Source organism: Excalfactoria chinensis, chromosome 3, assembly GCF_039878825.1.
Source record: "Excalfactoria chinensis isolate bCotChi1 chromosome 3, bCotChi1.hap2, whole genome shotgun sequence".
Taxonomy (NCBI): domain Eukaryota; kingdom Metazoa; phylum Chordata; class Aves; order Galliformes; family Phasianidae; genus Excalfactoria; species Excalfactoria chinensis.
Window position 1 is genome coordinate 11,724,362 of NC_092827.1, and position 25,414 is coordinate 11,749,775.

A 25,414-nucleotide genomic window follows, 5' to 3' on the forward strand; every position below is an offset into this window, starting at 1 on the left:
TGAAAACCTCAAAAAATCTGGTTCCAATAAAATTTCAGATGTTCACTTTAATTTTAATGCAAGTTAAATTTAATGTAAAATAATTAAGGTAAAAAAAGTGATTCATCTTAGTTATTTTGATAGGACTAATATAAGCATAATAGGCTGAACTGAGTTGCATTCCAATTTGCAGGCCTTATTTGAATTTCTTGAATTTTTATTTTTTTTTCCCCATAATATATCCTATAGAAACTGAATCATTTTAAAAATATTTATACAGAGGTCTTACATTAAGTTTTATCTACCAAACTACAAATTTTTAAAGTCATTATCTCTATGAAAGTCCTCATATTTGACATATTATCCCAAAAGTGTTTCCCATCTTTTGCTAGCCACAGTGTGCCTTCTAGCTAAAATTATAGTACTCTTGAAATAGAAGTACTCATTCTTCTTAAAACAGGGAACTGTCTGTCTTTATACTCTCTAATAAAATGTGCTCCTGTTGATATGTTTTCCTCTCATGACCTCAGCTAAGATGCAACCAAGTCACAGATTAATGAACCATGAACTCCATCAAAGGGATAGTTTAACATAGATTCTCTCCAGGGCCTTGTCCATCTGCAGGCAGATTCTCTGTAAAATGCAAGAGTATAATGTCTTTTGTCAACCCCAAGCAATCTGTCTTTCCATCTGTGGTCTCTCTGTATCTTTCTATTCATTAGCCTTGGTGAATAACTTATCACTCTTTAAGTGTATGCTTTGCATAAGAACAATAGATCTCTGGATGCTTTCTATCCCTCGAGCTCAGATGGAAATTTAAACATTGTAAGTCTACAATAAGCTCATCCATGGATTATCAGCAACTTCCATCTGACCTGCTTTCACACAGTAACTTCCTCTAGTCACAACTGAAGAACGTTTCAGATATATGTGTGTGTGCGTGCCTCTAAAGGCTGTGTTAAATGACCAGCAATTTAAGGGTATGATATATATATCTTTCAAAGTTGGTCTGTTTTAAAAACAAAAGCATAGGAGATTGCTGTTATTACTCTCTTGTCTGACCACCTGTGTCCTTATAAAAAATATATGGTGACTATCACTCTTCTCTGCTCAGTATCTTCCGAATTAGTGTGCAATTATTCTCCCTTCTTTATGAGATATCATCCTTCAAGTTGTTTTGCTTTCTTCTCTATCAATTTCTGGTGTCATCTTACAGAATCATGAATCATAGAATCATAGAATTACCCAAGTTGGAAAAGACCTTGAAGATCATCAAGTCCAACCGCAGCCTAACCAGGACCCTAACTCTAAAAACCCTCCACTAAATCATATCCCTGAGAACCACATCCAAATGGCTCTTAAACACATCCAGGGATGGCAATTCAACCACCTCCCTGGGGAGCCTATTTCAGTACCTAACTACCCTTTTATGTAAAGAAGTTCTTCCTAATATCCAACCTAAACTTGCCCTGGTGCAACTTGAGGCCATTTCCCTTCATCCTGTCACCTGTCACTAGTGAGAAGAGACCTGCCCCACTCTCACTGTAAGAACCTTTCAGGTACTGGAAGAGCGCGATAAGGTCTCCCCTCAGCCTCCTCTTCCTCAGACTAAACAGCCCCAGCTTCCTCAGCCTCTCCTCCTAGGGCTGATTCTCCAAGCCCTTCATGAGCTTCATTGCCCTTCTCTGGACCTGCTCCAGTACCTCCATGTCTTTCCTGAGCTGAGGTGCCCAAAACTGAACACAGTACTCGAGGTGAGTACTGGCGCAGGATGACTTCCCTAGTCCTGCTCACCACACCATTCTTGATACAAGCCAGGATGCCATTGGTCCTCTTGGCCACCTGGGCACACTGCTGGCTCATATTCAGACGACTGTCCATCAGCACACCAAGGTCCCTTTCTGTCTGGGAGCTTTCCAGTGTCATAGTTTTGTGGTGTTGCTGTCAATATTCCATCACCACATCTAGGGGTGGCTGCCCTGTCACGGATACAGGTAAATCTAGGTAACCCGTGACATCCAGCCACACCTCTCCAAGCCTGTAGGGTTGCCTGGGGTTGTTGTGACCAAAATGCAGGACCCGACACTTGGCCCTATTGAAACTCATTCCGTTCACCTTGGCCCATTGATCAAGTCTATCCAGGTCCCTTTGTAATGCCCTTCTCCCCTCAGGCAGATCAACACTCCCTCCCAACTTAGTGTCATCTGTGAACTTACTGAGGGTGCACTCAATCCCCTCATCCAGGAATGTTGGAAAGGACATCTGGAAACCATCTGGAGCAACCCCTGCTAAAGCAAGTTCCCTATGGTGGGTTAGACTACGCAGATAGGCACACATTCAGGCAGGTTTTTAAAATTTGCAGAGAAGGAGAGTCCTCAACCTCCCTGGGCAGCTTGTTCCAGTGCTCTGTGAACCTTAAAGTTAAGTGGCCCTTATGTTTTTGTGGAACTTGCTATGCTGCTGCTCATGCCTATTGCCCCTTGTTCTGTCACTGGGCACCATTACAAAGAGCCTAGCCCCATCCACCTGACTCCCACATTTTTGATGTTTATAAACATTTATGAGATCTCTCCTCTCCTTTCCTCTCCTCTCCTCTCCTCTCCTCTCCTCTCCTCTCCTCTCCTCTCCTCTCCTCTCCTCTCCTCTCCTCTCCTCTCCTCTCCTCTCCTCTCCTCTCCTCTCCTCTCCTCTCCTCTCCTCTCCTCTCCTCTCCTCTCCTCTCCTCTCCTCTCCTCTCCTCTCCTCTCCTCTCCTCTCCTCTCCTCTCCTCTCATCATCAACTGTAGTCTGTTGAGGGATAACAGACATTCAAGTGGGGGAAAATAATAGCAGAATGTTTACTGGATACTTACTGCTTATAGTTGTGCAAAATCCTTTTAGATTTTAGAAGAAGGTCTCATTTTCCATTCACAAAACACTGAGATTTTGCATGTGTAAATGTCAGTACAAAGTCATATATAAGGCGACTAATGTGACAGAAAGATACAAACTACAGCAGGGCAAATAAACTTTATCAGTGGCATGATATACCTTGGAGCAGAACTGGCTCTAGTAAATCAGTAATTTTCATTCTTCAGTTTTACTGTTTTCCTTTGTGACAGTGCCATAAAGCAATAGTAAATTATTAACTCTTACTGTTTCATAAAAGCAGATCTCATTTTGTAGGGGAATACTATGTTTTAGTAGTTAAACTGAGATATGTTATTTATATGGTTTAATTTTACAACAACTCAATGTGAGATATGTCTGATCAACTCAATATGTTAGAAAAGCAAGTTTTTTATTAATTGTTTTCAGTTTATTTTGATAACTATTAAAAAAAAAAAAAAAAAAAGGAAAAAAAGGGGGAGAACTCTATGGGCTGCTTCAGTGGGAAGAGAGCTTTACTGTTTTAAGCCAATATTTCAGTTAAGTGACACTGCCTCCTACTGTCAGTTTTATGTTGAGACATCTTAAAATGAACGGACCTGCTGTGATAGTTGAAGGTCATTGGACAAAAGCAGCACTTACAGGCTTGTGCCAAGTTAAAGTCATGCATCAGCAATATGACAACTAACGATGCTACCTTTGATAGAAGAAATTATATCAAGGGAAACCACTGTTAAAATGAAAGTAATTATTTCTATATTTGCAGAAAGATAACAAGAGGAGTATATTACTTTGTTTTAATTATCACACACTCAAGAAAGAGTTAAACACAAAATCTACATGAGCACTGATTAGTGATAACTCAGCAGTACCTGTGTAACTCTCAGATGAATACAATTTTCAAATACTAAATTCCTCAAAAAAAAAAAAAAATATATATATATATATATATAAGTATAAGTATATATATATAAATCAGATTATCTGATTATCCTTGAGCATGGTAGGATATTCCTGGGGGACAAAACCTTCATCCTATTTTAAAAAGACCAGACAATGATAAGATTCTCAGCACAATGTGCCAAGGGCTAATAAAGATTCTGGAAGGACTTGTATTTTGTTTCAGAAAAGATTTTTTATTGATAGCCTATTTAATACAGTATTTAGTATATGTGACACCCAGAAAAATAAATGTCTTTTGTTTAAGAACGCGATTTAAAGTTTTTCCCCAGAAGGCAGTAAATATCTAGGTTTGGAAAAGATATTTGCAGTTTATCTGAAATAAGTGAATGCCTTCACCTGGGGGGTTACAATTGGAAAAATGCAAGAAACCATTCAACAATTCCAAATTCTCTAGGTTAGTAAGAACTATTTAATTCACTTTCTATCTGATGAATCAATATACTGCTTCCAGCCTTTGCATCACCATATATAATCTAGGTTCATCAAATGAAAATACTCATATTGATATGGCTCTATCCAGAAACAAGATATATTATTTGAAACTCTAGCAAATTTATTGCAGACACCATCAAGGCAATTTTAAAAAATAATAAGTAGGTTTCAGTAAACAAAGAGATAAACCAAAAATCACTCTGGTTGTGTCAAGGGATTGCTCATCTTTTCCTCTCCAATGTTTGGTGTATGTCTCTTTTCTTCTTTGCAGTGAAGAAGGATGGTTGAGACCTTGATAAAAGATTGAGAGTTTATTCACTGTTATAGCACAGTCTACCAGTGTATTATCTCAAATATATTATTTCTTTCACATTATTTTCGCAATAACTCTTGGGAAAATCCAGACTGACACTAATGAGAAAAGAAACCTATTAATGTTTTGCTTCTGCTTTTTACTTTTTAAAAAGATGGTGCAACTGTAATCTGACTGAAGTGCATTGTTCAGAAAAGTATAGAGATGTATATAATAATCACATCTCCAAGAAGATTTAGCTAGATGAATGAAAATATACCCAGTTCAGCAGTAAGATGCATGAGGTTAGGCACAATGGTTCTGTTTTTCAATCTCGGACATATCAAAAGAAGTTGATAGCACTGATTCAGCAAAGAAGAAATAAGGATCAAAACCTAAAAAAATGAAAACAACAACACATAAAAGAATAGGGAAATAGCTAAAGTGAAAATTTAAGACACACTTAAGAGATGCACAAGCCCATTGCCATGTCAAATAATGTGGAAAGTCATGTGTCCCATTTGTACATATCAATGTCAATGTAAATGCAAAGTTCTTAATACTGTCTCCCATTTTCCTCCTGCCATCAACTGGTCTACCATGTGTCTGTAACCATCTACTTAGATTGCATCCCTCCAAACACAGCTGAGCTAATTCTTTCACCTAAAGTCTGAATAGGAGTGAATAATTGTGCCTATTGCTTTCAGGGTTCTTGTCATGTTTGAAACATTAAACAAATATTAATTAATTTAAAAATATACAGAACTATGAGTCTGCAAATCAGCCATCTGAGCTGTGTTAAACTTTTTGTTAATTGAAGTTTCATAGTTAGGAATTTATCACAAAACAGTCTAATGAATTCTTCATTCAATCTGAAGAACTGCAAATGTCATTGTAAATAAGCAGAAAATTGATTGAGACTACTATAAAGACAAATGAAATAATAAAATGTAAACATATTTAAAGACCCCTGTCTGGTCATTCTGTTTTTCTAGTTGATGTTTCTGTTTCATGTTCCCTCATGATTTGATAGTACAAGTTATAAATGCTGTACAACCATTGCATTTACCTCTTTAACATCTTTGGGAAGTGAAGAAATATCAGTTCCTCACTTATAAGATGACTCTGAGATACCATGAAACAAAGAATGCAAAACAGCTCACTAAGTTTTAAAGAATTTACTCTTCCAAGAAAAAATTTCCATGTGATTTAAGAAATAAATCAATATCTGTTCACATAGACTTTCACTGTATGCATCAAATATAGTTATGCTTCATGACCAGTTCTTGCTGACAAGAATTTCTATCTTTTACCTTTCTTCTGGGATTGAAGGCTTCCTTTGCCATGGGTGCAGACTGTCTGGATCCTTGAGGTGAATGAAGACTATACAGTGCAAGAAGAATAAAAAAATCCTAATAAGTACAAAACATTCTCATAATAAGCAAGGTTGTTTTTGGTGGAGACTTCTGGCAACTGATGAAGACTGTTGAGAAACACATTCTCAAAAGTTAATGTTAAGAAACTTTCCAGAACAGCATATGATACTTATCCCATGAGAACATTTCTACTGATCCAGGCATACTTTACTTTTATGACATGTTAAGAATTTAGAATTCCTGTAATTTTAAGCTAGATTAGGTGAGGTGTGGGAGAAATATTTTTTCAGGCAGTATGTTCATTCTCAGTCTTTCACAAAACAGGCAGTTCCTTCTAGTCTGAATGAATTTTCACTGGCAGTGGAAATCTACTTTCGAGGCTCTGTTCTGAAAGAGAACTGAAATAGCTTTTGCTATTGGGCTGCATATATGCACAGAATAAAGCAAAAAACTCCCAAGCTTGCTATGGTACATGAGCAGCTAAGATTCTTGTCAAGTCATCTAAGATTAAGATTAAATTTTCCCACTTTATACTTTTCTTTGGAGGCATTGCTTTCAACTTTGTAATCAATAACATAATTTTGTACTGCAGGGAAATGTCTGAGTTCTATTTTAAGCTAGAGGACTTAAAGTGGACTCAAATAACAGACAGGCATCAAATCTGCTTCTTGTACATATACAGCAAATTAATATACTTTCTGTGCAAAAAATACCCCACCCTATTTTGCAGTACTGCAAACAAGTACAGATTGGAGAACTTTAGATGCACATAATTTGAAAACTGCAGTGAATGGAGCAGGGGATGCTATGAAGTTCCAAGTGGAAGGGATATTTTCATCTGGAGCACATGATGCAGGAAGCCGTTTGGGAATGCACACAGCCAGAAGACAATTTCTCAGTAAAGCAATCCATCTAAAAACAACTATGATCATAGAATCACAGAATCACAGAATGACCTGGGTTGGAAGGGACCTCAAGGATCATGTAGTTCCAACCCCCCTGCCTAGCAGGGCCACCAAACATACATTTAACATTAATGAAGTGTAGCATGTAAAAATGATGAATAGATTGCCAAGAGAGCCATGTTACAGGTCTGTATCAAAACTGGAGGAGTCATTCCTAAGTATGCTTTCATTGAGTTGAATTTCACTGGTTCATCCCGAGTGCTTAGTAGCAACATACCCATTGTCAAGCAGTTCTTCCATTATCTTACTACTTCTTAGTTCTTGTTTGTCACCATTCACAGCCTTTATTTCCAAGATATCTAAAATCCCCTCCACAGGCTGGAATGAATCACTGCTTATACTTTTTTGTTTCTCCTATTCTGTCAGTTCACAAGAAGTAAGTACTGTAATGGAAAAGGCAAATTGCTTTCCTCTGCTGTGTATATAATCTCATTCACCTTTGTACATGTACTTTCATTAGTTGCTTTATTTCAAATAATAGCTGTAGCCCTATTAAAATGCTGCTTCATCTAAGGTTGTGACAGGTAACACTTGTCCTCAGAACTGTCAGACACCTTCATCTCCCACTCAGTGCAATAAGACTGGCAAACATAACTCCTAAAAAAGACTCACACTGAATCTTGCAAAAAGAGACAATAAAGTCCATGAAATTTTAGCAGTGTACCAGTGCCAAATTACTTGAGAATTTCATGCAAACCCTTATTCAGCCTACTAGTTGGACCTGAAAGACTATACACTGATCTTTTGAGGAGCATTCTGGATTTCCTAGCTTTCAGTTCTATCCATGATGCAGTGAAACTGAAGCTCAGGGCCAGCCCTCTACAGGATGTGTCATAATGGCATGGATATTTTTGGAGATAGACTAGTAGAATTATTCCAGAGCCTGAGTACTAAGAAAAGAAAATTGCATGTGAAATGTGTTTTTTCTTCTTTATTTTCACTCATTCACCAATTCCACCTCCTCTCAATTACTCTGTTCAAGATTCAAAACAAAAGATATGTTCAGAAAACAAATTAATGTGCAGCAAGTGAACTTGTCAGAATAAACTTTTCCTTAATTTCACCAGTTCAGGGAAATCACAAAACAATTATGTAAGAATGGAATCTCACCACTCAAACATGCATTTTTAGCTGTATTCCTAATATTGCTTTGTCAAAGAGACTTCTGCAACTTGTTATCAGGAATGATCTGCAGTATGTCTACTAGTTCTACCCCATACTGCTCTAGCTAACTAGCACTCCATATTTGGTGCCTTCGAGAAGACATTGTATTTGAGTAGTTGGTGATCTTGCATAAAGAACATGTGTTTTAGGGAGCTGTGCACTTAAGGTCTGAGAAGTGGCTGAGAAGTTGTAACATCGATAGCTGTCATATTAGCAAATTCCTGCATGCAAGTAGTGGTGCTGGAATGCACTGGGATGAAGTTCAGTGTTGAGCTCAGATTCATGTCACAAAAGAGATAGAATCCTATCCTGTAAGGAAAATACATATTTTTGTTTGGTACACAAAAACAAAGGCAACACAGACTGAACTTCTTCACAGATAAGATCCGCATTGTGTTCTGAGAATTCATCTGATTTTGTCTGATGCTAAATAGATGTGGAGTTTCCAGCATCAGAAAAAAACGTAAGACTTACTAATAAACTATATTTATCTTCCTATTTCTATCTTATTATTTAAGCAATTTCATTGGAGTATTTTCTGTTGTGCACTTCTTAATGAAATCTGGAAAAGACCTTGCAATCTCCATTTCACAGAGCAGAGCTTCCTATACTTCATCCATTTGCCTTCTGTGACATGAGGACTTGCAAAGTAGTACATGACTCACCACAGTTCACAGAGGAATCAACAGTTTACCCTTGGCCAGGAAAGCTGAACACAGGAACAGTGTTAGGCAGGTACAACCAAAAGGGTTGGTCCAAAAATAATGTCTCCTATTTTATGATGTTGGCCCACAGTATTATGCTTGAAAAACAGGGAGAACATTTTATTTCTACCAATTGTACTTTCTTTTAAATAGTGGTGCTTTACAGAAATTATAAACTCTTCATAACTGATTAAAAAGCTTCCATTAGGAACTCTGTGTGAATGGAAATTATTGACCCCAATTCATTTCTAACAAATCATTATTATAAAAAATATTACCACGGTTGACACTAATTAATACTTACTATTTCCATCTTCCTAGAACGTTGTCATAATGAACAACTGAAACCTACCATTTACTTTTTCCTAAATGGTACTTTGCTTAACTCTAATATGAATAGTATAAAATTGTGGTGATGAGAAGATACTTACTACTAAAAATAGTAGTAAATTAATTAAAATTAAGTTATTCTAAAAATCTTAAATTCTTTTTAAATAAACAAGCAAATTGCAAAGTGTCTGCACTCATTTAGATAATTTTATAAAAAAATAAGTCTTCTGAACTATTGCTTTATAATTCGGTTTTGGTTGATATGTTACATTAATTTTTCACAAAGAAATTTCTACTCAGTTATTATCAGCTGAAGATGCTGAAATAAATTTTTTGAGAATGTTAAAAAAACTAGGAGAAAGCAAAGTGAAATTGATAGATCAAGACAAACAACTGAGAGGCAAGATAAGCAATTAATACTTGTCATCTAAATTAAGTTGATCCACATTTTATGTAAAGTTTGTTCCTTCATCACAAAATGAAGAGTTTTTAAGAATCTGTGTTTGCTCCAGTATAGATTAGAAAAAACAATTAACTTAGATATACTATGCACATGAGGAAAGGCATTTCCTGACCAATGCCAATAATCAGCCAACTAGAATCATGGAATCATCATGGAACCATATCATCATTTGAGTTGGAAGGGGCCATGAACGATCTTCTAGACCAACTACTGCAATGAACAGGGACACCTATAGCTAGATCAGGTTGTTCAGAGCCCCATCCATCCTGACCTTGAATATCTCCAAGGACAAAGCATCCACTACCTCTTGGGCAGTTTGTACCTGTGTTTTTCTAACCTTACTGTAAAACACATTTTCATAAATCTCTTCTCAATTTAAAACCATTTGTTTTCCCATATCACAAGAGACCCTGCTAAAGAGTCTGCCTCCTTCTTTCTTAAAGCTCACCATTAGATACTTAAAGGCTGTTCCCAAGTCTCCCTGGAGCTATCTCTTTTCCAGGCTGAACAGCCCCAGCTTTCTCAGCCTGTCCTCACAGAGGAGGTGTTTCATCCCTTGGATCATTTTGGTGGCTCTCCTCTGGTTGTGCTCTGGAAGGTCTATGTCTCTCCTGCATTGAGGAATCTTCATCTGTTTGCAGTACTACAGGTGAGATCTCACTAGTGCAAAGTATAGAGGCAGCATCACCTCCCTTGCCCTGCTGGCCTCAGTTCTTTTCATGTAGCCCAGGATGTGGTTGGCTTTCTGGGCTGCAAGGGCACATTGCTGGCTCATGAGCAGCTTGCCATCCACTAGTACCTCCAAGTCCGTTTCAGCAGTGCTGTCCTTTCATCTCCCAGCCTGTACTGATAGTGTGGGTTGCCACAACCCAAATGCAAGAACATTCACTTGGGTTTGTTGAACCTCACAAGGTTCCCCTGGGCCTGCTATTCAAGCCTGTCTAGGTCTCTCCGGATGGCATCCCATCCCTTAGGCCTGTTGACCGCACCATACAGCTTAGTATCATCAATGTACTTGAGGAGGATGTGCTCAATCCCAGTGTTGATGTCATGGATGAAGATATTAAAGAGTGTCAGTTCTAGTACTGACCCCTGTTGGACACCAGGTCAGGAACAAGAAGAGGATTAATGTATCTTTGCAGTTCATAGAACCTTCATCTCTGAAGAGTCTCAACTAATCATCACAGCATCTTTCCCCTCCCAGTACCCCTGAAAAAAGACGAGGATCATATTTTCTAAATATATGGAAGCCTCAGAAGTTCCATAGCTAATGCGTATTTCTATTCTTCCTGCTTGCATTCTAAAGTTCACCTTTCACAGTAAAACTAACTGCACTAGTGACAGAGTGAGTCTAATACTTTAGCCCAATTATTTCCTGAATATAAGGATGTGATTTCATATTAGCAAGCTAGTGTAAGAGTATACATTGAAAACCCCTTATCATATACCATGTATCAAGATTAATTATTTCACTTAGCCTAAAGCACATCAGGTTAGTCTTTGCTATCATTTAATTATCTCTAGTTATCTTTTAATTATCCTGCTTCCTTACTACTGATAATATTTGTTGCTACTCCACTGAACTTTTTTCCTTTAAAACAAGCACACACGGCTTTTAAACTCAGTGCAATTTGTGCCAATGTTTTGTAAACGCCACCTATGTTAAAATATCTATGCATATATATGTATTTAAAATCATAGATGCCATCATGTTAGAATATCATCAGCACAGTATCTGATTGGAGTAAACAGAACATTTAATTATTTTATAAGAACTGCTATAATCTGAAATGTTTCCCTGTTAATTACTTTTCCTTTCATGTGTTTTTTTCATGTATTAAGCATATGTCTCGCTCCAATTTGCAGGAGAGAGGCAAGGTTCTTTGATATGTGTATATACCCAGCGTGAGATTAAGAAGCAACGGTTCAAATGTTGGTCCAACCAGTTTATTAAAGTCCTAGCCTTTTTAGGGAGATGGGGAAGGGAAGGTGGGCAATAGGAAAAGTAGGAAAAATAAGCAAGGAGTCTGTAGAGAGCAAGAGAGATAGTCACCACCGTGGGTCCAGCGAGGTACACAGTAGGTCCGTTGATTTCAGGAACTCGTCTGATCACCGCGGGGGATGGGAGAAAGTCAGGAAGCACTGCAGCAAGCCGGCCTTCCGAAAAGGTTTTCCCCTCAGGGAATTCTCCGTCAAAGGTGTTTCTGGGAGATCGTCTCCAAAGTTCGTCTCCATAGATCGTCTCCCAGATCGTCTCCAAAAATCGTCTCCCAAAATCCCCAGTTTAGCAAGGGCCTTTTATCCCCCATTTCGGTGGGGTTGTTTTTTCTTCTTCTTTGAAGTTAGAGGATATCCCGAACAAACACTGAATGTCTAAACAAGCATCTTAAAACCAGCTTTTGTGACATTCCTGGCCCACAGATAAGCCAGCAGGGGTTGGTGGTGCCTCTGTTTGACAGACACAAGCATTATCGCCTTCTGCAGTGGTCAGCTCCTTCAAGCAGCACCCCTGAAAAAGACTGCTTGTCCTGTCTCTGCTTATCTTTGCAATCATAAGCAGAGATGGCACAATAGCAACCACCATTCACCCTAGATAGTCAGCAGTCGCCAGTCAGAGTCTTATCACAAAACAAGCTTTGAGACAACAAAAGAAAACCAGATCTGTCCTTCACAGCATAGTATCAGTATATGAAACAATGGGACTGACCTTTCACTATTCTAGTCATTCCTAATCTGCTTGATACGAGATATGGGATACCATATATAAGAGGAACCCACACACATGATGGGAACTGAGCCTCAGCTCAGTTTCACTTTTATTTCTATGAAGACCTTGAAAATTAACAAAACTCAAAGTCTGATTTGATATGAAATAACAAGAGGTGATTGTTTGGGCAGTATGTGTAAAATTTTATCAATCTCTACTGCATAAGGTACATAAATTAACAAAGATAAGGTAAAGCTGGACTATGGCACAAATGTTTAAACTCTGGTGATTATTCAATGTGAGTTATACTAAAAAACAATTGCAAGGGAACTCGGTGTCATGCTTCACTGAATAACCTGTTATGAGTTGACTGTGTATTTTGTTGTCTGTTTAATTCTAGAATGCTGGAATTTAGCAAGAATGGTTTGCTTCACATAACAAAGGGAATAAAATACAATAAATGACTGAACAGTAATAACAATATAACTAAAAACTAGCACCTCTCCCAGTATGTCTATGTGAAGCTCAGATAGAGCTTGGAGCTTTGCTGAAGATTTAAAGGCACAGTGCCTAATAAATGACAGCCATCAGCACTATGCCAAATATAAACAATAACCTCGTAACTAGTTCCCACTTCAACTACCAGTTGCTTGTATCAAATCTGAAGACAGCTAAGGAGACCTGAAGCTGAAGGGACTCAAGAAGTTATGAGAGAAGGGCTCTGTTTGCTCAGATGTATGCCATTCATGTGCTTGGAAAGCACATCAAATCAAGCACATGAAAAGAGAGATGCATTCATTTATCTTTGATTCCTAGATATTAGATTATTTTCTGAGAAGTACTAGCACCAGCAAAGTAGTCACATAAATTTCTTGTTGGCTGCTCTGATGCCAGTCACACACATAAAACACCAACAACCTCATTGAGTGTCCACACAGTCTGTGAAACAGACAACAGATTTCCTTTATTTGTTGATTTAGAAAAGTAATTTGAACTCAAATTTTCTGACCAAATAGTGTGAGTAGAGATAAAAGATATCTTACAACAAGGGCATTCTTCTGTTTTCCAGTTAAAGCAATAGCATCCTGTTCGTAAGATTTAAATGTTCCACTGTCTATAGGCAGTCCCATGTCTTTCTTCCTCTCTCTCTGTCACTACATTTGAGCATTTAATTATTTGTTCAGCACTAAGAATCTTCAGAGTAGCTCCTGTTCTAAGAGCCCTGAATCTGTTGAACACACAAATATATACAAAAATAAATAAATAAATAAATATTTCCCCCGCACACTCCCTGCAGAGATAGCCTAGGGAGAATAATTTTGGCCTTCAGCCATATGTCCTATGTAACCACCTCGCAGTATGATGTTAGACATACTGGAGTGTGCATGTTGAACTGATTCTACACTTCTTCCTAAGAAGTATTTTTAATTCTTTTTCTATATGGACTAAGTAGAGAAGTAATCTCACTTAATTTTTGCTATTAAAAGGAGAAAAAGGCTGCTAAAGGGAGCACTGTACAGTATTAAACAAAAAATAAATCTACTTATCCCAGACATTGGTTTGAGTAGCACTTGACATCAAAACATGAGGAAAATATTATAATTCAGAATGCTTTCACTTGTCTAATAATAATTGCATGCAAAATTCTGTGCTACAGCGGCACTTCTTTTTGTCAATTAGTATAAGATGAAAATGTTTGCTGAATCCAATTCTGCATGGATCTATGGTAATTTCTTGGTATGTTTTCAGATTATAACCTTCAATTTGACAGGTTTTGTGAAATGTTGTATGGCAACGTCTGATTTATTTAGTTAGAGATGCTGCCTAATGAGAAAAATAATCAGGCCCGGTAGTCTTTGCTTTTAAATATCAGTTCCCAGTAGAGAAATTTCTGCAAATCCTTAACACTCTTCAGTCTGCTAAGTGGAGGTTTTCTGATTGAAAAAAAGTTTTCAAATTCACATCATAATTTAACTGAAAAAGAGTAGCTTTCCCCAGTGCATGTATTTGCCTCTCTACGTTTTGTTAGTGTTTTTTTCTTTTGCTGTTCAAAATTAAGCAAAATTCCTCCTCCTAGCAATTATTTGCATTTACTTTATGCCACTGTAGAAGTACAATCAATCCACAACCTGTGATTATACAGCCATTTCCATGACAATTCATTATCACACTTGCTTTGTAGAATGAGCAGTCAAGTTCTGTTGTAAACCAGTATATTCTTCAGTAATATCTAGCAACTGTAACTTCTACAGAAATGTACAGACATTAAATAACCAATCATTATAGCAGTCATGATTGATAAAGTGGTATTATCAACCTAATTTACAGATGTCTTTCAGTATTACCAGCCAGTCATCTGGAGAACCAGTTCAAAAGCTATAGACTCCTACCACCTAGATTCATGCTAAAGATATTCCTTTCCACATTTCACTATTTCCAGCGTATTTATAATAGTAAATGTTGCAAACCAGTTACTAGATTAGTCTAAGGTTTCAAGGACAAATTGCTGTGCTATTATTTTAAGCAAAGTGAAAACTAGAAAACTGCCTGAATGAAATCTTCATGGAAACTAGTTGAATTAAAATTCTTGCCATTCCATTATACCAAATATGTGTACTTAACTACAAACAAACAAACAAACAAAAAAAGCCAACCTTCCCCCCCCCCCCCCCCAGTGACAGTAAACAAACGCTCACCAGTGACAGTATAGTATCTGAAAAAGCTTATGATTCTTATGTCTCTCAGAGTAACATTAGATCAAGACAATTGAACATGACTGCTGTTATATGAAGAGAAAATATAAAAACATTCCAGAATTTATCAAGGTGCTTCACAAAGTCCATCTTACTAATTAATAAGGTCCCAAAGATGGTTGCAGTTCAGCTTGCTTTCCTTTTTTTTTTTTTTTTTTTTTTTTTTTTTTAGGATGGATTATTTGCAGAAGTTGCACTACTACAAGAAGAGGAGTTACATAGTAAAAAAATAAAAAATACACCTCATTTGCGGTTCCTTAATGGTATTCATAACATCTGACAGAAATATTTCTTTTATTTAACCAGCATTCCTTATAAACTTCTGAAAATAATCTCAACTACTTTCTTTTTCACAAAGCTCTGTAGCAGTTCACAAATTTCATTACCATTGCTTCATAAAATGTCAAAAGAAGCAAATATACCAAACTTGTCATAATGGAGATGATTTACATAGTATTATTGATGACAAGTTCCTGTGACAAAATTGGATCATTTATCTTTGTTTAAACCAGATGCACATACAGAGACGTAAGAACTACACTGATTTTCTGTGTATACTTGTACACTGAATCATTACTTCACTTGTTAAAAATGGTTTTCAGAAAACAATATTATGTAAAAGGACTACATTAACAGAACAATAAAAATGAATCATAGGCTTTAAAATGGCTTGAATTGCCTTATAATTCAATATAATGCAGATTAATAAAAGGTATACGTTCTTATCCAAGCAACCCAAGCATTTGACGCACTCTTAACAACAATTCTTTCTTTATTTATTCTATTATTCTATTATCTTCCTTTTAAAAATTTGATTATTTTATTATTATTATTATTATTATCTATGAAAATCTTAACATATCAGATTTTTCTTTTAGAGCCCATCCAACCTTGTTGTTGTTTTTGTTTCTTTGTTTTTGTTTGTGCTTGCAGGCAGTATTTTAGTAGATCATGAAAATAACTAGCTATCTTACAAGCTAAGTATGTCAGCAATTTAGTGCTGGACAGTAGCATGTAATGACTTTTGTAGTTAAATTTTCTGTAGCAAGTAGTCCAATGAGTTACTGTGCATCAGCTGCAGCAATTCAGACTTAAGATACAAGGCAGTACTCACTTGACAGAACACTATAGGGATGCCTACTGATTACTACAGAGTCACGAGACTGAATATATCTTTAAGATACATGTGAAAAAGTATTTAAAACAAACACAGAGATTTCTTTAGAAAACAGGGTTTTTAAACAAATAAAGCTAGAGTAGGTCTTAGAAATATTTCCAAAATTAAACTTCATAGTTTACTATTGAAAGCAGTGAAAAAGGCAGATTATACCTTTATGATTCATCAGGAGTAAAAAGTCAATATACAATAACTACACTAACTGTACTGGAATTATCACTTAAAAAAAGTAGGCATATTTTTGTGGTAGAGTGGTGAAACCAACTGCAGAGAGAACAGTTCCACTTCTGCCTTTCCTCCTATTAGTTGCCCAGGAGAGGGAGGAGTATCCTTGCTGTTTCGCTCAGAGTATGACATCTGTCATCAGGAGTATGATGAGCAACAGCCATGTAGGAAGACAGCACAGTGAGATATTAAAGGAATGAGGTGAAGGGCTTTCTCTTCCTTTAACGTGCAAAGAGGAAAAAAGAGACAAGTATCCCAGAGTCTGCCTGGGGCTATGGAGCTGTAATAGACCCACACATGCTCACATCAACACTCTTCAGTTACCACTGAAAGGATTTTTCTGTACAGTATAAGAAAGTGATTGTGCAATGACTTTCATTTTACCATTTAGACTACCAAGAAAGAGTCATGCCAGTCGATGTGCTGAAAGGTGTACAAGTTGCCATTCTTGTCCAGGATGGGAAAGCTGATCTCATGCAAGTCACTGAAGGTCATTAAAGCACTTATTCTGTTCAAACACACTTAAAAATGTAAAGTACTTTACAAATACTTTCTGATGCAGATACCTTTACATAAAGTCTGCTCTTCTTATTTCAAACACTGCTGTTGCCCAAGCATAGTTTTTAAAGAAGTATGATTATACCTTAAACAAATGGTTACATTGGATCTCACAAATAATTGAACATCAGAGTCTGGGTCATGTTAACTATGGTTTTGCAAAACTTCATTTAAGGAAGGTGCATTTTCTGAAATTACAGCAAGCTGCCGAGATCCCTGGAGGACTTAAATCCATTTGAGTTGAATTCCAGATCTGACCTGGCAAATATTTGTAGTTTAAATGAATGTTAAAAAATTGCCATTTAAAAAGTCACTGTGGATGAGGCAGCTCAGTGGGTATTTATAAGAAACAACCAGAGGTGTACAAGTGCTGCAGCCTGGAAGTAGGTATAAAATTGAAAAATGTCATGAGATGTGGAGATCCTTCTCCAAGTTTTCTGTGTTATCACAGGTAATGTTGATATTGTTATCATGTAAAATTTGTTTATGACTTTACCTTATTTAGTTCTTTGTCAGAATGAATTAATTTCATTTACTTGCATAAACATTAAGATGTTAACAGGAGCCAAGAAACTCAGTAACAGGAAAAAAAATAGAAATAGAAAAAAAAGCCAAGATGTGCTTTTAATTGGATTAAAACACAGGAAACTGAGAAAAAAAAAATAATTTGCAGGATAACTTTTCTTCTACATTCATTTCTTCAGTTTTATTTGAGTGTTTTTGTTTTGTGGTGTGGGGGGTAACAATTCTCAGATTTCAGCTCCAATATTTCATACATCACTAAATTGATCAAGTAACAACTGTGTTCTTGGACCTAATAGATGTAGAACCATTTATTTGTTTTAGTAATTTTTCCTATGGTTATGCTAAATTTTGTTTAGTTGTTTCGAAAGAAATGAATGACTCCCCCCAAAACAGAGACAATTTGCAAATTAAGCTTTGCGTTCCACCCCAAATCCAATTACTTTAGCAACTCTGCTACTGATGTCATAGTTAAATACCCATCACTTGTTTTATTATAACACTTTCAGTGATCTACTAAAACACAGATAAATAAATAAATAAATAAATAATCCAAGGTAAATCTTGGCATAAATGGTTTTAAGCCCAGAATACATTAAAAGAACAACAACAACAGCTTGTGAAGACACTTCACCTTCTCTTACTTTATAAATAATTTCTTTGTTGATTTTTAAATTTTTAAGAGGAAAAGAAAATCAAAATTAAAATGTGAAAATGAGCATGTAAACCATTCTTTGTCTTCTATAAAATTAGTAACAAAAGTTGGGGAACAACAGGATTGAGAATGTAGGATAAATCTCTCTAATGCTTTAGTGTCTCTTAAATTAGGCTGTTCAGTTAATACACATTTGTTGTTACCACATCTATGTGACGATAAGTTTTAAAGAGTGAAAAGAGAAGAAAAATGTAATCAAAAGCCTTAATTAGACTTTAGGAAGTCCTAATATGAAGCCATGGATGGTAGACCTGTGAGAAGAATTACAGTGTGAACATTACCAGTGACACATCCAGCTATCACCTTGAGTCCCTGATGCCTTTTTTAAAAACAAATGCACCATAACAAATCAAAATATGACTTTGCTTATGAATCATAAATTAAAGTCCATGCATTTTACTTTCCTTAGTGCTGTAAACTGTGAAATACAGCACTTATCAAGCAACTCAGCTGTTCAGTTCTGGACATGGAGAAGTCAACAGCTAACAAAAAGGGATAGGAGCAGTTACAGATTTGGTTTCAAAATATAGTCAAAAGCAACTTATTCTAAAATACATCACTTACTGAAACAGTGCACTGGGGAACACTGGAATGAAATATATGTTACCTTAGGATGCTGGAAAAAAAGGTTTTCAGACAGCTTTGATTTTCAGTGTTTTTTTTTTTTTTGTTTTTGTTTTTTTTGTGGTTAGTTGAATGTACTTGTTTCTTTTCAAAGCATTATTCATTCTTTTCATTCTTTGTTTTGTTGACACATTCAAAATTACCACTTCAGGAAATTATCAGAGGGTTTACAGTTGCAAAGGCTTACTAGGTTTGCATGAATTGCTCAATAGCTTCTGTATAATTTGCCTTACTTCAAAGTTATTTCCTCTGCTGCTGCTCTGTGGTTCTAGAATTTCTCATCATCTTTTGCAGTACAGACCATACTCAAATAATTAAATATATAATCAACAGACTTTAACCCCAGAATGACCTTTTATGGGCCCTTAATTAGAACACTAATAGCTGCTAACCTAAGTACAATACCTGTCCTCCCCCACTTAACCTTTTCAAGTCTTAAAATAGGCCATTTAAACTTGTCTTTGCTATCCTTATTTTCTTATTTTTTCTCGATTTGTAATTCTGATTTTTTTACTTCCTTTTCCAAGGTTCATTAACTTCTTAAGAGCTTTTGTTACATCCCATATGGGGAATACAATTTGCAAATCCCCTCAGATTAAAGTGAAATGCCACTCAAGGTCATTTCCTCCTTTTCAAGAGGAAAATATCAACTTCAATAGGATATTTCTTCAAAACTGTTATCCGTTATGCTTTGGTCCTCTCACAGCTATATCTACATAAGCTGTGCAGTTTTTTAAGGAATTCAGATAAGCCTTTCTTAGGAGAAAAAGAGAGTGAGAGAAGGAGAAAGAGAGATCACCAGTTCTGGAGCCAGCATTAGGCCTGTAGATGGGGATGTTCCTTGTAGTAACACTCACACACCTCCACACCCCACACCCACACATAGAGAAAAAAATGAAGGGGTGGGGTGGAGGGAGAAGGTCTCACTAGTTCCTGTTGATACTTGTAGTTAACTCCAGTTCCAGGAATAGGGTTATCCAACAGTCTCATCCCATAAACAGAGAGCAGCTCAAGAGCACCTTGAAATCTAATCCTTATAACACGACCTCTCCAGTTCCTTCTAAACATTGTGAAGCTTGGGTGACTGTAGGCTTGGGGTGAATTACATGGAATAATTGTCGCCTCCCGATCTGGTGACAAGTTAAGGCTGCCGTGTGAAAGTACCGTGCCTCAGCGCACAGGGAACAGACGGGACTCACACACAGTGCGTAACGCTGAAAGTACAAGCTTAATGCTTTGCAACAAACCCTATATAGTGGTCCAGGTGACCGCCCCTGTGTGACACTTGTGACCTCCCTGACTCCACCCCAGGTGCACGCAGGCACCACCTAACCAATACCCAACAATAATTATTGGAGGTGACTTACTGAGATAACCACCTCTTAAGAGAAAGTACAGCGTCAAGGAAACCACCAGGAAAACTTGGTATGATTTCTCTAAGAGGTATAGCATGGAGGCTGTAGACAAGAGTAAAAGTCCATGGACAGGCTCTGTGATAACACTTCAGAGATGGGAATTTGGTGGTACCACAGAACTGATGCACTGTATAGTGGTCATCTTGAGTTATCAGCTTTTCATTTTTCTGTAACATCAATTGCGAAAAATATAGGTATGACTAGAATCACTCAATCTCTACCTGAAAGTAAGAAAACTGTATAAAGATTACCTAAGAGAAAAGCAGTTTTGCAGAAGACATCATTGCAAAAAAGCTGGGAGGACACAGCTGACTTCTGGGACCTGCCAATGGGCTAAACAACTCTTCCACTCCCTATGAGGATGCCTATTGGGTAAGATTCACACGTTTGGCTATGCTGAATGCTTTCCTGGAAAACTGACAAATCTGTATAGCGTTACTCTAAAATGTAACGCTTTTGCAGTTGGCAGTATTATTTTTATTATTGCCACTAACATATACTCTGCATACTTTCCCCTTCAAAGCAACGCTTCCTAATGTGGAAATTATTTGTAACTATACTGTAAGGTATGATTTAGACCTGTCACTAAATACTACAAAGCCTTCCCTCTGTGAGACCTATACTGATGATGTAACTGCAGATATCAAAGTACAAGTTACATGGAAGGCCTAATAATTAAAAGTATAGGCTTCAAAATAATAGTTAATGAGACAATAAAAATGTGGCTTAAGAAAATATCTGTTCTGGACTACATAGCTACACTTGTGTAATGCATGCAGAGTATGGTAGTTTTACTAATGGACATCTATTTTTAACAAAAATCTCCGTGAGGTTACCAATAGGAAATCCAGTACAAAACAAACAAACAAATAAGTAAATAATCATGTCTTAAATCTCGTTTCTATATTAAAATGTCTCACTGTTTCTCTGTTTATCACTCATAGACCCAAACCTTCTCTAAGAGAAAGTGTTTACATTCCTTCTTTTGAAATAATTGGAGCCACTGTAATTGAACTACTGCATTTTCCTATGAAAGAAGTAGAAGTGATTGAGACTTTCATACACCTGCCAATAAAAAGATCTCAGCAGTATTCCATATCTTGGAATTTCATGCTCATAGAAAACTGAATTTATATATTTTCATTTCACAAGGATATTCGTTTCTCTACTGTATACAGTGTTATAATGTAATGATTTTGCCCTACCACTCTCCTGGTGGAAATGCTTCATTTGCATAAAAAAATGAGAAATTTTGTAGTGCAGAAAGTTCAGGCTTTTTGCTCTCTCAGTACAATACCTAGTGTACTATGCAGAAAATCTGCACTCCAGTAACCATTAACTTGAAATGTACAATTTTATGTTGCTAATATAAGCACTATGGTCTGATGACCCAGAGATCTCATTTTAGTATTCTCATACACAGAACACGGTAGAAGAATGTGAGCATTGTTCAATTGCAATTTACAGTTTATGGACAAAAGTGTGTGAAATTTCTTGCACTGTCAACTGCAACATTTTAAAAGAGTCCTCGTAAAAAAACAAGTTCAAACAGCAGTCTTAAGAGCAGAATAGATTTTGTGAACACTGACATTACTTCATTTTGCCTGCACGTAAAGAAAATTTTATCTTATGATCCAAATCACATTACATTTATTCTCAGATAGTTTTACATCGCATTTAGTACCAAATATTTTTTGTCAGAATGTCTGTGTCACCCATGGAACTGGTACAGAAACGTTTGTATGGTATGGAAGGAGATTTTGTCTGGGCTTGGCTCATCTTTTCTCTCACAGAGTAACTGAAAATTACCCATTGGAAAAAAACTTCCCATAAAAAAATCCATTGATGTAAGATGCCTAACTAGGAGTCTGAGTGTCAGTATACCACAGAACAGTGAAAGAAGTAAGTAAAAATGTAGGCATAGAAGGAAAAGTAGAGTATTCTTTTGCATTCATATATACTATAGGAGATCTTAGTCCCACACTTGTGTTTCCTCACACTAGACCCATCAGAGAATGTGTCCGAAATTGCAATGTAGACAGGGGGTTTAAGCATAACTCAACAAAATGAACAGTAACAAACTGATAAAACTAGCTGTTTCTCCCTCAATAGTTGTAAAGTAACTTGAGTATGAAATAGCTATGCTGTCACATTTAAGTGCATTAATAACTTCTCATTTATAACTGCCCTAGTCCCATAGGATGAAAAGCAACATACTAGTTTATTCTTGTTTCTTTGAACATGAGGATTAACTTTTATTATTATTATTTTTTAATTTTTTAAATTCTCTTATTTTCATTTTCAAGACAAATTATGGAAGACTTCTAAAATGCTAACCAGGAAAACAAATCAATATAATCCAAAATGAGAGATTTCAGTATGGCTCTTATAAGTTCTGAGCATAATCCATTTTTACAGGAGTCAAAAAACATGTGGATGAGTGACTTCATCTAAAAGTCTGACTGTATTATTAAAAGGTACTTCACAATATTCTTCACTCAAGTGTTTAAGAGAAACGAAAGCATGAATGAAGAAAAGCATTTATCTTGTAATTATCTTAGAATCATAGAATCACAAGGTTGGAAAGGACCTACAAGATCATCATCATCAACAGTCCTCCCATTACCATTGCTACCACAAGCCACTAAACCATATCTCATAGCTCCTTAACCAGATGCCTCTTGACCACTGCCAGGGATGGTGACTCTACCACCACTCTGGGCAGCCATTCCAGTGCCTGACCACTCTCTGAGTGTTTTTCTTGATGTCATGTCTTATGGGCTATAAGATCGGAAATCAAGAGTAGAAATAATTAGGCAGCTTTCACAGTGTAGGGAGATTATTACTGGAGATCTACAGGGACTGGTTCCAATGTTTGTACTCTTGAAAATAGTAATAAAGTCATAAAAAGTGGAAGGCAATGAAAAAAGTTTAACGAATATATATCTACTTCACAATTGTAAAGATAAAAACAAACACAAAGAGTTACAGAAGAACCGCATATAGTACAAGATGCTAAATGAAATTCAGTGTCAAAAATGCCAAGTTATTTTCATGAATAAAGCCAACAAAGCAAGAAGCAAATAAACTATCTTTAATGAGAAAGTAAATGTGCAATAGTTACAAGAAGAAGATTTCTGATGCATGGGCAGTTCCATTGCAATGCTTGGAAGTAGTCCAAAAGCAGAAATGATTGTTAGCAATTACTAGAAACTAAGTGGAGAACAAACATATACACAAAAATTTGCCGTAGTATAAATCCATTGTGCTTCCTACAGTACACTGCATAGAAATCTGGTCTCCTATCTCAGTAAATTCAAATTAATAAAGGAAAAATATATATATATGTGAAGAAGAGCAGTGGAAATAATCAGAAGTAGGAAGAGTAAAGACAAAAATATCAGCTTTCAAAATGTTCAAAGGGTCCATATTAAAAGAGAATTATAAATGCAGACCCAAGAAGAAACCTAGATCAGGGGAAAACAAAGTAATGTTGAACTGGATGGAAAATCTTCTATGAGAATCTTTTAAAATATATGATAATATCCTCAAAGGAGTCATTGAAAGATTAAGAGAGACATTACATTTAAATACTATTAATTCAAAGGTTGGTAGTAGCATTAGATTTCTCAGTTCTTATCCTTTTATATCATATCCACATTAAATTTTAATAAATCATCATGTTAAATGCATGTAGATCTCCAGAAAAGGAGACAAGATTACCTTTCTGGGGAGCCTGTTCCAGATGTCTGTCACCCTCACAGTAAAAATTTTTTGGAGCTTCTTGTGTTGCAGTTTTTGCCCTTACCCCTTGTTCTGTTGCTGCACACCTCTGAAAAGAGCCTGGCCACATTCATTTGACTCCTGCATTTTAGATGTCTGTAAACAGTAATGAGGTCCACTCTCAGTCTCCTCTTCTCCAGGCTAAAGATTCTTAGGTCTCTCAAACTTTCCTCATACTGGGACAAACTCCAGATCCCTCTTAACATAATACGAATTTTTAATGTATTAAATACCTAATGAACCACAGTGTTCGGGCTATTGGGATTAGAAACTGAAATTACTCTGGGTGAATTTAATCAGTATTAATAAAACTCAAAAGACAATATGAGTACAATTGTGCACATTTTGATTGCAGCTGATATGTTGCACTGTAAACAGTGGATTTTCTTCAAGGACTTATTTAATTGATATATTTCTTGATATATTTTTCTGAAGAATCTTTCTCTATTCCACTTAAAATGAAGTAAATGATTTAACTGTGTTTTCTAAAATGGTTTCTAAAAATAAAAAAATAAAAAAAGGTAATAGATGAGCTATTCACTGACATAAAATTAAAGTTTTCTAAAGTGCTCATAGAGACTTTCCAAGTTCCTATGGAACATTCATCTTTAAGGCAGCTAATACAAAAATGAATAAATAAATATAGCATTAAATAGAGGGTGGATGGCATAGGTGTATTAAATAGATTAAATAGATTTGTTCAGCCAAAGGGCAATATGGGTCAAATCAAAACATTTAGCCCTAAAATAAAAGAATGTTGAAATATTCTCCTAGTACAGTATTAATGTCTTGCAACAGTGGTGACCTTTGTGACCTCAGCAAGATCTTCTGCAATTTTTCATTGTATGAGATTATTCTTTTACACCATTGACTCAAAGCTTGCTCAAGGACACAGAGGAAAAAGTCCAAGCAAGTCCTGGTCAAGGGTTGAGAAATCCTTTGTCTGAGGGACACAGATGGACTAGGCCAGGGGCAACAAGAGAGAGATAAGCTGCAGCTTAATGGCAGGGAAGTAATCTTTTGTGTGGACTTATCTAGAGGAAGATGGCCATCTCAATGGGTGCTGTACATGACTCTTACCCAAGCACCCAGAGATGTCACATAGGCAGAAAAAAAGGTTACAAAAACTGGCTGATTAAGAAAACAGTTACACTCCTTTCTCATTGGTAAAATATATACAAGGTCTTGCAGTAAGCAGTGAACCTTCCCCCCCCCCCCCCCCCCCCCCCCCCCCGAGTAATTTTATGTAAATACAATCCAAATTATATAGCTGCAATATATGCATCTTCATACACCCTAAAAAACTTTAGCCTTTAGCATGTTATCCAGTTAGCCAAATTACAGATACTTTAAAAGGGAGAGAAAAACTATAAAAGTTCAATGCATATGACAACACTAA